The sequence below is a fragment of the Mauremys reevesii genome, linkage group 13, assembly GCF_016161935.1.
Source record: "Mauremys reevesii isolate NIE-2019 linkage group 13, ASM1616193v1, whole genome shotgun sequence".
Classification (NCBI taxonomy): domain Eukaryota; kingdom Metazoa; phylum Chordata; order Testudines; family Geoemydidae; genus Mauremys; species Mauremys reevesii.
The window spans coordinates 8,754,895-8,767,913 of NC_052635.1; the positions used below are offsets into that span (position 1 = coordinate 8,754,895).

At 46.0% G+C, this 13,019-nt stretch overlaps 2 protein-coding genes and 2 long non-coding RNA genes across 5 annotated transcripts in view; all 4 read left to right on the plus strand.

The window, feature by feature from the left end:
* The window catches only part of LOC120380267 (maestro heat-like repeat-containing protein family member 2B), a 132,100-nt gene extending 131,365 nt beyond the window's left edge, over nt 1-735 (plus strand). For both annotated transcript variants that reach the window (XM_039497818.1, XM_039497819.1), the window contains one exon: nt 631-735. The gene's annotated coding sequence lies outside the window, so the exon portion shown is untranslated. The remainder of the gene's footprint in view (nt 1-630) is intronic.
* LOC120379924 (maestro heat-like repeat-containing protein family member 2A) overlaps nt 1-13,019 on the plus strand; it is a 270,114-nt gene that overhangs the window by 165,407 nt on the left and 91,688 nt on the right. The window lies entirely within an intron of this gene.
* LOC120380280 lies at nt 1,007-2,938 on the plus strand. Its single transcript, XR_005587690.1, has 2 exons — nt 1,007-1,078; nt 2,790-2,938. It is a non-coding gene; the product is annotated as an uncharacterized LOC120380280 (long non-coding RNA).
* Nucleotides 9,199-9,836, plus strand: LOC120380279. Its single transcript, XR_005587689.1, has 2 exons — nt 9,199-9,468; nt 9,600-9,836. It is a non-coding gene; the product is annotated as an uncharacterized LOC120380279 (long non-coding RNA).

Consider the following 13,019-nt stretch of genomic DNA (forward strand, 5'->3'; position numbering starts at 1 on the left):
GCACCTGTATAAGAAAAAGCCCCAAATATCGGGATATCTGGTCACCCAAGTTTCTTTCTCTGTCTGTTCCCCTCAAAGGGCTCCTGCCCATGTCCTTTTATACAGTTTCCCTGTTAATGGAATGATTGGTTCCATGACTCACTAGCCCCAATCTGACCTCGTAATCAGCTACACCTCTGTCCAATTAGGCTTTCTGTAAGGAACTGAATTAGTACTAATAGTGACCAGAGTGCTGACTCAAGTGCATACCCTCAGCACTCTGTCACATCATATCTGGAGATACAACCCCAAAATATCCACTAGTGATCACCACATTCTATGCCCCCCAGTTTTTGGGTCCTGATCATGTATCTTTTTTATATCCTTGTACTCTGCTAGTATCCATACTCCTTGCAGAAAGTGAAAAATGACTGCAAAATTTTGTCCCTAGCAAAACTAGTTATATGAGATGTATGAGACAGAAACATACCTCCTGGCATCAAGTCCTTCCAGGGACACTGGTGTCCAGGATATTGCCAGTGGATGAACTGTCGATGAACAGCAGACCTGACAAGTAACCTGGGCTTCCTGACTCTGTTCAGGCTGCACCTTCCTACCGATTGCTGCAGTTCTGTGCCTCTCTTTTTTCAGGTTTTCTGTCCAAGCGTTAGAATCTGTGCTTTCCAAAGCTGGGAATGAGAGACTGGTGAGAGTGCTCAGGACGCAGAAAACATGGATTCTGCTTGAAACCCCAGACTCACCATGAGGAGTGTGTCTGCTGGTGAGGTAAGAGATCTAAGAGGCATGATTTTATCCTTGGGAATCAGTAGCAAATAGAGTGGCTGAGAGGGAACCTCCAGTTTATAGCTTTGTGGGGGGTGCCCTGGGTGGAAACACACAGCTCCCACCCATAGATATCAGAGCTGTCTGCTCAGAGCAGCTGAGTTTTTGAAGTGTGCAATCGACCCCATAAGCGGTTTTGCCTTCCAGTGGTCTGCTAAGATTTGGACTAATAACCTTGAGATCATCCAGAGCCTCCTCCCTGGGTGAATTCCCAATGGAAAACTTCCGAGTCACCGGCACAGCTTTCCTTGCCCAGGTAAGACACAGGGCTCCGAAGAGCAGTTTCACCATTAGACCACTGTCTGTTTGCCTTTCTTTTAAGGAGTTGTACAGTTCAGTTCATAGGAGTAACTGTCATTTTAGATAGTAGACTGGTTCCCCCTTTATATGGAAACCTGACAAGGAACTTCATTCTACCTTTCAGAGTCATTCTCTCGCTGATATTTGTATTGCTGTCATTGCCTATACTAGCTACACAACCACAGGTGCTGGCTGAGAGAGATACAGACAGAGTTTGAAGTACTGGACCTCTTCTGCCAAGTCCCAGTGCTGATACTAACCAACAGCTCCTGGTTTTGGTTTCACTCAGCAGATCTTCGGAATGAACCTAGTGTCCTAATACTATAAAACAAGCAACATACAAATACATTCACATCTGTCTTAGGTTCTCATGACTATTGTATCTGAGTACCTCAAAACTCATGTATGTATGTATGTATCCCCACAACACTCCTGGGAGGTAGGGAAGCACTATTATTCCTATTTTACAGGCAGGGAGCTGATGCACAGAAGGGCTAAGTGATTTGCCAAGGTCACCCAGGAAGTCTTTGAGGGAGCAGGAATTTGAACCTAGGTCTCCTAAGTCCTAGACAAGTGTGTTAACTGCTGGACCATCCTCCCTTTCTACAGCCCTCTTCTAACATCTGCATCATATTTCCACTTATGCTAAGTAACTATCTTAGGGGCTCATCTGGTTCTAAGGAAAACAATCGATCTGTGTCTGGGATGGGCTGTTCCTGGGCTTTGAGGCTCCTTACAAGAGGCCCCATGGTCCTGCTGCCCCCTGCCCCAGGAAAAGAGCCACAAATCTGGGTCTGTCTAGAGAGGCCTCATGAGAGCAGCCAATTGGAGCCCATCAGGCTCAGCTAAAAGGAGCTGCAGGGCCTTAGCAGGTCAGTTCCTGCCAGGAACTGGAGGGTCAAGAAACGATGCTGCTCTCTGGCCACAGAAATTCCAGGGATTGCCAGAGTTTGATTCTGGCAGCATTTGCTTAAGTTGGGTTTGCAGGAAGAGAGTCCTTAAGAACTTGAACCTTGAGGTGAGGGTGAAGCTAAAAGTGGCTGGTAGGAAAAAGCAACAATGAACTGAAATCAAGCGGTGCCTAACTACTGTTTACAGGGTCCATGGTTTGGAACTCAGAGTTATGGGCAGGCCTTGGATCCCCTACCACTTACAGTGGCATAAGCCCCAGGAAGGGGACAATGCTTACGGAGAGCTTGAACAAAGAGCAGAATTTCAAGGACCCAGAGTTGGGGCTGGAGACCCTAGTGAGGGCAATGGGACTGTTCTTGACTAGCCCAGAAGGGGTTCATTTGGACTTTGGGACTTAGCCAGAGGCCTGAGCCACAGAAGACTCACTGAGGTCAGCTGGCAGGGTGCACCAGGGGTGAGAAAAGGACTGTGGTACCAGACCTGGCCACTAAGGGGCTCTCAAGAGGTGAGTGGATCCCTATTATAGTGCCCAAAAGGAAAGCTCCATGTTTTTAAGACATTTCTCATTTGTGTGGAATGATAGTTAGTGTGTTATGTGCCACGTATCAGAGGGGTAGCCATATTAGTCTGTATCCACAAGACTGTGGCTATAGGAGGACTCCTTGTTGTTTTTAGTGTATTCTATGCCGGCTCAAATTCTATTCCCAATCTTAAGGATCATATTGGTGCTAATGGACATGTTGATTTTATTTCAGCTAATGACTGATCCCATGCTCAGAGAGAAGAAGTTGCTTAAGAGTGTCTTGCGCATCTTGGAAGAAAGGTCACAGGATAAGAACAGCATTGTCCGTCAGATGGCTGTAAGAGGCCTGGGAAATATAGTCGATGGGGCGCCTGTGAAGGTATGAGAGAATACTGAATAGGATGCAACATAAGTAGAGAATCCAAGGGAAATAATTGCTCAGAGTTTACAGAGGCTGCACGCAATGCACTAGGCCAAATTCTGCTCTCTCCCATACCCTAGTCACCTTTTTGCAGTCAATACAGAGCAAGCTGGATCCTTTGGTAAACTGGGCATAAGCAAACAATGTGCAGTTTAATGTAACCATATGTAAATGTATACATCTAGGAACAAAAAATGCAGGCCATACTTACAGGACGGGAGACTCTATCCCAGGAAACAATGATGCTGAGAAAAAACTTGAGCCATGGCAGATAATCAGTTGAACATAAGCTCCCAATGCGAAGTTGTGGCCAAAAGGATTGAAATGATCCTTGGAGGCATAAATAGAGGAATCTTGAAGAAGAGTAAAGAAGTTATTTTCCCTCTGAATATGGCACTCATGTGAGTGCTGCTGGAATGCTGTGTCCAGATCAGATGTCCACAATTCAAGAAGGATGCTGATAAATTAGAGAGGATTCAGAGAAGAGTCACAAGAACTATCAAAGGATTGGAAAATATACCTTTAGTGATAGACTCAAGGAGCTCAATCTATTTAGCTTTACAAAGAGAAGGTTAAGGAGTGACTTGAGGACAGTCTATAACTACTCACATGGGGAACAAATTTTGATAATGGGTTCTTCACATTAGCAAACAATGGTATAACAATATTCAATGGAGAAAAAGGAAGCTAGATTAATTCAGACTGGTAATAAGGCGTACATTTTTAATAGTAATTTTAATTAATCATTGGAACAATTTACCAAAAGTTGTTGTGGTGGATTTTCGGTCACTAGCAATTTTAAAATCAAGATTGGATGTTTTTCTAGAAGATGTACTCTAGTTCAGAGACTATTTCGGAGAAGTTCTATGTTATGCAGGAGGTCAGACCGGATAATCACAATGAACCCTTTTGGCCTTGGAATCTAAGTAACTAGAAATCTAATAATAGGATTATGCACGTGTATTATGTTACCGAGTTTGGCTCCTTGTAGCTAGCACCTGGTCTGAAATATAGCTATAGATCTCAGGAGGGAGAGAGGGTTGATGAAATTCCCACAGCTTCATAACTGCTAAAGAAAAGTTCTTAGAAGTGTGATCAGTGATAAGTTTTCTTTAATGTCGTATGTTTGTACAGGTGAAAAAATACAAGAAGTTTCTTCTGGACATACTGATCGGGGCCTTACATGATATTTTCAGTTCTGAAGTGATTGGTGAGAGCATGAAAGCACTGGCCAAAGTCCTGAAGGAGCTGAAAGAGAAGGACATTGGTTCTTCCTTCAAAGACCTCACCCAACAGATCCGGACCTACTTTGACGATGTATGTGAACAGAACTCTCCAACCCCAGTTCAACCAATCTTGATTAGACTCGATTTACGATGTGTGATGTGGACTCCCTGGGCATTGCTCATGTCAGAGTGCAGAGATTTTAGGCCCCAGGGAAGGGAGGTATTTTACGGAGGAGGAGAACATTAGGAGGACGGGGATGACATCCCTGCTCCCACAGTCTCACCCTTCTGTTCTTGATTGCCACTGAGAACCTCAAAGAAAGTCTGAATACTAGATTAGGTAGCTAGATAACCATGAAAAGGGGGTTACAGAGTGCAATAGAAAGTGTTGGGCCTGCTCTATACCGTTTTTATGTGAGAGGGTTGGAATGATAATTCTGTTTTGCAGAGAATTTTTGAGATTTCAAATTTTGGTTTTGTTCCTATTTGTGGGAACCCCTCCCCCAAACTTCAGAACTCCTTGTGAAACAGAATTACTATTCTCAACCTAGCTCTGTTGGAAGCCTTGGCCCGGGGCAGTCTGCTCTCAGACTATCCTGGTGCTGGGAACCCAGGAAACTCTGGGAGCTAGAGGTGCCAGGGAGTTGCAAATTTGAGAGCTAGGACCCCCAGGGTCATAGAATTGGAAGGGAGGTCATCTAGTCCAACCCTCAGGAGGTCATCTAGTCTAACCCTCTGCTCAAAGCAGGACCAATCCTCAGCTTTTTATCCCAGTTCCCAAAATGGCCCCCCAGGGACTGAACTCACAACCCTGGGTTTAGCAGGCCAATGCTCAAACCACTGAGCTATCCTTCCCCTCAAAGCTAGGAGCCTGGAAGCCTATGATCCCAGTCAGCCTGCTAGATTGGCTGCCAAGGAGCTGGATGGGTGTACTGGCAAGACACCAGGCAGGTTTCTAAGGACCCTGCCTAGCTTCTGGAGGAATTTCATCAAAATTGAACTGTCTCTAAAATATTTTCATGAATCAGAAAATTCGAATAAAAAATTGGTTAATTAAAGTTTATCTGACTAGCTGTAGTTGCAATCACTCTACTTTAGCGTAGAAGAGACGGCTGTGTGAGGTGCGTGATGGGATTGTCCCTTACTTACCAAGTTGTGGGGCTTTCTTGGCTGTAGGAGGATGATGCTCTTCGCTCAGTGGCCTTTGTCCTATTTGGCATCCTGGCTCAGTTGACAAAGAAAAAACGGAAGGCCTATTTCGCCGAGCAGGTTCGAAAGAGCTGGGTCACACTTCTGCTGCACCTGCAAGACCCAAGCCCCGAGGTTTCAATGGTAAGACCAACAGTGACTTATTTACTAAGCCAAAGGAATCTTCCTCCCAATGTCGGGGGAGCACTGCTATTCCTGCTTGTTGTGGAGGCCCAAATTCTCCCCTCAGTTCATTGCCCTCCTGCTGAGTCAGTTCCAGCCAGGTTGGTCCATGGCTGCCTCACCAGAATCCAGGATAGGTCATGGGTCTGACCCCGACAGGTCTCTGTTCCTGTCTGTCTCTGCACCCCAGGCCCCTGCCTCCCCAGAACAGAGGAGAGACCACAGCTGTGCCTGGTGAAGCAGCTTTCATCGGTATATCTGCTCCCAAAAGACATTGATGCTACCTCCAGGTTTCAGTGGAAGCTCTCCCCTCTATTAGTCATTCCTGCATGTTTCTGCCAGTCACATCCAGATGAATCCCTTTTTGTCCTGGAATAGATGAGCAGTCACGCAGATGAATTCTCTTTGACTGAACATAGCACTCGGTAGGGAACAAGTCAATGGTGTGACACTCTTTTTCAGGAATGCAGAGCTACATTTCACCTCTGTTTCCCGTTTTTGGGACTGAAGAGACTCCAACATGCGATCAATAAGCACCTTGGTGGCAGAGCCGAGCTGAAGCCTGAAGAGCTCCAGATGGACATTTGCAGACACCTTGTGAGTGAGCTGTTGAACTGTAGGAGATTATTGACTGGAGGGTGATGGGAAATGTAAATCTGCCCCAGATTCCCATTTTTTCCACTTCTACCCAGCCACCTGTTCTTTCTCTTATTTACCTGTGGTTCATAAAAGCATGTGCTGGCAGTCAAAGGGCACTTCTAGCCAGAGAGAGCTCATGTGTCCCTGATTTCCTCTAGGCCAAAGAAAATGCAGAACTGCTGGAGAACTTGTATAGCACAACCATCGCGTACTTCAGTAGCAGCTGGGAAGGGATCCGGGCAGTTGCCGCCAACTTAGCTGGTGAGAGATGATGCCCAGTGTCCCTTTTGATATTCCCATTGAGGGAGACAGAAAAAATCCCACTGTGCAGCACTGAGCTGCCATTAATCTCTCTGTGCCTCAGCTTCCCACCCATAGATGGAGATGTTAATGTCCCTACCTCTCCAGGATGGTGGTCGGAGGAATTCATTAGTTGCTATAAAGTGCTTCGGGATTGTTGCAGGGGAAGCACGGTGCAGTCATTTCGTAGTAGTGCCTGGGACACTGTCACGTAGGGCATGGTTACACTTTGAGCTGGGGGTATAATTCCCATCTTGATGAGACACACCCGCACTAGCCCTTTGTGCTAAAAATAGAGAGTAGCTGCGACGGCAGGAGCAGCAGGAGGTTTAACCACCCCAAGTATGATCCCATCCAAACCCCAAAGTCTATTCTCACAGTGGCTGCTCCTCCCATGGCTTGTGCTGCCTTAGCTACATTCTAATGCTAGCGCTGTCAGAGCTAGTGTGGGCCTGTCCCATTGAACTGGGTGTGATACCTCTAGCTCAAAGTGCAGACCTACCCAGTGCTGTTCAGTGCTCCTCACTGCGACTTCATCACTGGGAGGCAAGCAGCCCACCTCCCCATAGCGCCTGCTGTTTCACCTTCCTGGCCACAGCACCTTGTCAAGGAAGCATTAGGTTCCTCCTGTTTGGCCCTGTGGCCTCTTCTCCCTAGCACACCCATGTGAGACAGGCAGGCATTGGGGCTCACCTATCAGTCACCTTGTGAGATCCCTGCTTAGAACTCGCTTATTCCTGGCCCCAGTCCTTTGCTCAGACCACTAGACCAAACACTATCTTAGTATGTCTCCAATAACTGACTGCAGTGGCAAGAGGAGCACAGACTGTTTCAAGCAAATGGGTTTTATGTAAACATTCTTTTTAAAAAATGTCTCTCTCATTCTCTTCAGTGTGGACTCTAAACTGCTCTAGCATCCTCTTGCCCACAGCTCACCCTTAGGCCCACAGTAGGAGACCCCAAAGACCTGTCTAGGGGCTGCTAATATCACTTTGCACTCAACAAGGGAAGGTTTTATTGTTATTGTTGTTATTTATTTGACATTGTGTATTTAGGCATCATCCTGGAACACACAGACACTCAGCGTATGAAATGGCTGGACCTGGAACATCTGCTGATGTGTAAGTGATAAATACAGCTGAAGTCCTGCTCATTAATGAGTTATAAAGGAATTTAGCTGACAAGCAGCAGTAACCGATACCACTGGTGCAAAGTGCATCAGCCACACATCAAAGGACAAATTCACTCTTGCCCAGTAGAAAGTCAGCCTTAATTTCCCCTGAAGGAGGAAGCTGCAGAAGGTGTGATATGAGTCAGTGCATCTCCTGGTTGTCCTGGCAATGCCCCCTCCCCAGCCAGTGCTCTCCACACTTTGGGCTTTATTGGCTTTCTGTGGACTCCCCAAGTGAGAAGTAGCCACTTTCTGCTACCCCAAATTTCCCACCAGCAATTTTACTTCCAGTAGGTGCCCTGTATCATGCGCAAACCAGCTTGGACCTGGCCTGTGTTAAATTCCACGTTGAGTTGAGCTCAGGCAGTGGCTCCTGAATAGAGCTGGAAAATAACTGAAAAGTGGAAGCTATTGAAACAATGGACTTCCTTCCATTTGCAGCGGAGTGGATGACTTTCTGGTAGAGTCAGGGTCTCCCCACAGTTGGGAGCATGGAAGGGACCCAATGAGGGACCCTAAAGCTTTGTTTGTATTGGAGAGCTGCTGTCATGTGGTATTCAGAAGTAATAAGTCTCCAGCTATTTCAGGCACAGGTGACTATATGAAAAGTGAGGCCTATTCATCTCTCATTTATTTTCCACCCCAATAGAAGGACTGAGCCCAGTTTCACATTTTTCCATGTGATCATTCTGCTCAGGTACTTCAAGGTTCTGTGATCACGCTTAGCTGTGATTTGACAGTCTGTTCACTAACGTGATGTCCTCTGTAATTTCAGCTCTCCGGGTCCTAGAGAAAGACCCAAGTCCCACTGTCCAGCTGGTGGCAACTGAGCTCATAAGTGACATCTGTCCTGGCCGAGCGCTTGGCGAATGAAGCAGAACGGAGACAAACAGAACAAGGCGCTCCAGTGGTATAAGGGCCCTACCATCAATCAAATGTTAATCCCACCCCTTGACCCCGGCAGCAAGATGTGTCATGTGACCCCTCTAAGGACTCCTCCCACTGCCATCTACCGATCAGGGTGGGTTTCGCCCCAATAGGAATGCCCCGAGGGAAGACTTGACCAATCAAGGGGAGTTCCGGGGCAGGTGACCTGTCCTTTGTGTGACCCCTCTAAGAACTCCTCCCACTGCCATCTACCGATCAGGGTGGGTTTCAGCCACTGGGGATCACTCCAAGAGGAGATTTGACCAACTGGGGGGAATTCTGGGGTGGGGTGACCCATCCGGAAGTGCTTCATGTGACCCTTCTAGGAACTCCTCTCACCACCCTTTACCAGTTGCGATGGGTTTCAGCTGCAGAGGACTGCCCCAAGAGGAGAGTTGACCAAAACAAGGTAGGTTCTCGGAAGGGGTGAACCTCCCAGAAGAGGGTTGTGTGACCCCTCTAAGAACTCCTTCCAATGCCCTCTGCCAATCAGAGTGCAGCACATCACCTCATAAGTCCCAGCGCTGGGCAGAGGAGGCCATCTCTTACCAAGAAGACGTGTTTTATGAGTTGTGGAAAGGCTGAGAGGAGACATGGACTCCTTTACCACTCCCCTGAGAACTTCAGACTTTGTTTTAGCCCCGAGGACCTTTGGGCTTGTATGGATAAAGCGCTATAGCAGTTACAGTTCCGAGGAGGGCCCTTTGACTCGACCATTGATAGATACCTCAGGACCCGACCCCGAACCCTCATGAAGAACCCCGATGAGTGTGATGACTCCCCCCCAAAGTGGGAAGATGATCATGGCTTGGGGGAGTCACTGGTGGACAAGGTGAACGGGAAAGACGTTGCTCAGGTAAATGAATGATTAAAGCGATGGTCGATCATGGGGGTATAATGGGGTTAGGAATCAACTTGGCATTGCATAAATCTAAGAACAAGCAGAGGGTTGCTTACACTGTTTTTTGTCTGAAAATCTCTCAACAGCTCGACGATGCCTTTCAAGAGGCCTTTGAGAACTTACACATCGGTAGCCCTGTTGTGCATCAGCTGTTTTTGCTCCTGTCTGAGATGCGGATCTCAAGAGGAAAATCCGGAAAAGGACAAAATAGAAGAATGAACCAGCTCAGAGTCTTTCGTTGTAGGGGTCATGGCGTCCATTTTTACAGGTGGCTGTCAAAGGTTGTGTTAAACCAGGCAATTAATTAAACTTATTTAAATGTGTCCCTATGACTGTATCCCCTCCATACTTGCGTTAGTAAAAGACGGTACCAGGAACAGTCCTGTCTCCACAGACAGCTCTGTTAATGAAAATATATTACATCCCCAGGGATGCTGGGAGCTTTGGTGGGGGAATCCTCTTTTTGAGTGGCCAAAAAGCACAGTAAAACTTTTTAAATAGAAGACAGGTAACAGCTTAGCTTTCAGATCAGATGCTTACACTTTACACAAACTGGCTCAAATACATTTTAAAAGAAACAAGACCATTGTTTCAGATGTGGACGCGCAATGGCAGGCAGATCTGGTAGATGTGCACCGGTTCTCCAAACACAACAGAGGCTTTAAGACGTGTTATCTGACTTTATAAAGAGTGACAACCGGAGCTTTCACAGAACTATACGTACCAGACCTGCTGATGTTAATCCTTCACATTCTCTGAAGATATGGAAAACAGTTTATAGAGATGGTTTTAAAATAAAACCAGTTGTTGCCCCTTTTAGAAAAGGCGACCACGTGAGACTATCTAAAGTCAAAGGAGCCTTTGAAAAAGGTTATGAACAGACGTTTACTGATGAGCTATTTATAGTGGATGAAGCCTTAACCAGGAGCCAGAGACCTGTATACTGATTAAAAGATTACGAGGGTGAGACAGTTACTGGATCTTTTGCCCTGAAGAATTACAAAAGTAAACCCCAAACAAGACAGGATTTACAGGATTGAAAAAGTTCTAGCGGATAAAGGAAAAGGGAGAAGAAAGCAGCTACTGGTGAAATGGTTTGAGGAGGCGATAAGTTTAACAGCTGGGTGGAAGCTTCTCAACTCTGTGACATTTAGACGTGAACAAAACAAACAAACAAAAGATTCCTCCTGCAAAGACAGAGAGAGAGAAAATGAGCGACAGCGGTTCTACATTACGTTGCCCAGCAATGCCAGCTCTGCAGTTTTTCCTCAGAACACCAGCTTGAACTTTACAATATGGCTAATTAAGCCCTGGGATCTCCGGAGAGCCTGGGAGGTGGGTTAGTGGAAATACAATACCCGCACAGCCGGAACACTATCAATGAAGACACCCCTTTTGAAATCACCTTTGCAGGTGTGGCATGGAGTTTATCCTACAACGAGGTTATTACTCATCCATACCTGAATTATTGGATCATATGAACAATACTGTGGTTCGTCATCCCACACCGCCTGAGGTGGTCATGAACTACGACCCTGGGGGTAGAAAAGTTAGTTTTAAATCTGCCAATTTTACTTGTATGTTTTCTATCAGCGGGGAGCTAGCTAACATTCTAGGTTTGGGCCTGAAGCACAGAGTCCAAAAATTCCCCTTCTCAGCAGACATCACACGGCTTTTAATTTCTTGCGTCTGTTCACAGATATTGTAGAACGTGAGTTTGTGGGGGACTTTTCTGTTCCCCTGTTACATTGTCTCTCTGTCCGAGGAAGGAACAACGAGTTTGTCACCATCACCTACGATAAACCTCATTACGTTCCTGTCAGAAAACACCACATCGATACCATTACCATTGAAATAAAGACAGATCAGAACAGACATGTCTTGTATTGCTTTGGCAAGGTGATCATCAAGGTGCACCTGTGTCCCCGGAGAGAGCGAGGTTTCTAAAAAGCAAAACATTTGGCGATCCTAAAAAATTACAGCGACCCCACCATCTACAGGAACTATTACAAAGCCCAGGTGGGATATGCCCTTCCTGGATGTACGAGGCTGGCGTAGGTGGAATATTCCGTAACCAAGCCTCTGCAACCAGACTTCGAGGCAGAACACTGCGTGAGAGGATACATGAATCTGGTACAGATAGCTGGTAAACACGTGAAAGATCGTTCTCTGTTAATCAACCGTGAGGTTACACCTTGTTTGCCTTTGACCTGTCTCCCAACCAGGAATGCACCAATCACTGTTCCCTGTTTAAAACCGGGAACCTGAGAGCAGAAATACATTTTGGGATGGCTCTAACCATCACCGTCAATATGATCGTGTATGGGGTTTTTGACAACATCATAGTGATAAATCAGAGGAGAAATGTTCTGCTTGACTATATGTGAACATGGACACCGTGCAGCTCTCACGTGTCTCATCAATGACCCCTTACACAAAAAAGAATTCCCTTATGATTGGCTCCCTGGCAGCAAGCTGTCTCAGAAACCCTTAGGTTTGGTGGTCAACACGCATCCACATAACCAACCCGGTGAACATTGGCTCACCTTGTATCTGGTGAAGTGTAACCGTGGAGAGTTTTTTGACTCATACAGGCGCCGCCCCCCCCCCCCGAATAGCGTGTTGTTTCCTAAAAGCATTATGAAATTTTTAAACAAAAATGCCACAGATAATGTGTTTCACAATAGACAATTACAAGACCCCCACTCTGTCGCCTGCAGCTATCACTGCATGTTTTTCTTACATCATCGTAGCAAGGGTTTATCTTAAATTGTATTCTAACGACTTAGTGCTAAACGACCGGATGGTGATGAATTTTGTAAAAACTAAATTTAAATTCTTGGGCATATCTAGCCTTGCTTAAAACATGTTTCGGCAGGCCCAGACATGTGTATCTGGCAATGATTTTTATAGCCATGTTATCCAATACTCTCAGGCATAACAGACAATGTTTGTTTGGCCTTATCCAACACATTTTCCCATAGTTGCTAGGCCCCGCAAGAATTGCAGAAAAGGGGTGTTTCCACCTCAGATCCATTTTTAAAGCCATAGGGCAGGGTTTTAAACCCTTCTCCTAGGACCTTCTTGGTGGAAACAATTTTCTGTGTTTTTCTTAAGGGTTTTTGTCTTTATTTGCCACTGATTTTTGTTCCTTATGATAGAGGGCTGCTGAACCTCTATCTTTTTGGAGGTGTTTTCTCACAGGCCCATGCAATAGTCCAGAACTAGATCTTTCAAACTGTCCAAGTTGATCTTTTCACAATTTGCTACGTTCAGGGTAATACCTTTTTGACTTTCATGCAGGCCTTTCTTCCCGATAGCTTTTATCTGTATGTTTTCAGTCCTGCTGACACAAACTCGGTGATGTGTTGATCTGGCGGTGTCTTGCCTAAATAATTCCGCAGAGGAGGATTCCAGTCACCCTCCCTTTTCACACATATCACCAAGTCAGTGTCATGGCACAGGCACTGCTTTTGAAATCTGTCTAGCAGTTTGTATAGTTCTAT